The sequence below is a fragment of the Pteropus alecto genome, unplaced genomic scaffold (assembly GCF_000325575.1).
Source record: "Pteropus alecto unplaced genomic scaffold, ASM32557v1 scaffold151, whole genome shotgun sequence".
NCBI lineage: Eukaryota > Metazoa > Chordata > Mammalia > Chiroptera > Pteropodidae > Pteropus > Pteropus alecto.
This window is the reverse complement of record NW_006430458.1, coordinates 155,913-156,608: the sequence shown is the minus strand read 5'-3', so window position 1 is coordinate 156,608 and position 696 is coordinate 155,913. Positions and strand designations below refer to the sequence as shown.

At 37.8% G+C, this 696-nt stretch overlaps 1 pseudogene; it reads left to right on the top strand.

The window, feature by feature from the left end:
* The first annotated feature begins 568 nt into the window (after positions 1-568).
* On the top strand, positions 569-687 carry LOC112479672 (annotated as a pseudogene).
* The last annotated feature ends 9 nt before the right edge of the window (positions 688-696 follow it).

Sequence of the window (696 nt, the reverse complement as noted above, 5' to 3'; positions counted from 1 at the left end):
ATATATGAAACAATGCTCAACATCACTAATCATCAGAGAAATACAAGTTAAAACCACAATGAGACAACACCCCACACCTATCAGAATGACCATCATCAATAAATCAAAATACAAACGTCTGCGAGGATGTGGAGCAAAGGGACCCTCATGCATTGTTGGTGAGAGAGAAAATTGGTGCCGTCACTATGGAAAACATTATATAGATACCTCAAAAAATTAAAAATAGAACTACCACATGATCATTGCATTGCACTTCTGGGTATTTATCTAAGGAAAACCAAAGCAATAATTCGTAAAGATCTATGCACCCCAATATTCATGGCAACACAATTAACAAAAGATATGGAATGGAAGCAACTTAAATGCCCATCAACTGACGATTGGATAAAGAAGTTATGGCTCATATATACAATGGAATACTACTCAGTCATAAAAAATGAAATCCTACTATTTGCAATGACATGGATAGACCTAGAAGTTATTACACTGAACAAAATAAGTCAGAGAAAGATAAAGGCCATATGATATCACTTATATGTGGAATCTAAGGAAAAAAAAGAACAAACTAGTCTATGGCCATGCCATCCTGACCAAGCCCCATCCCGTCTGATCTCGGAAGCTAAGCAGGGTTGGGCCTGGTTAGTATTTGGATGGGAGACCACGTAGGAAGACCAGGTGCCGTAGGCATTAAAAGAA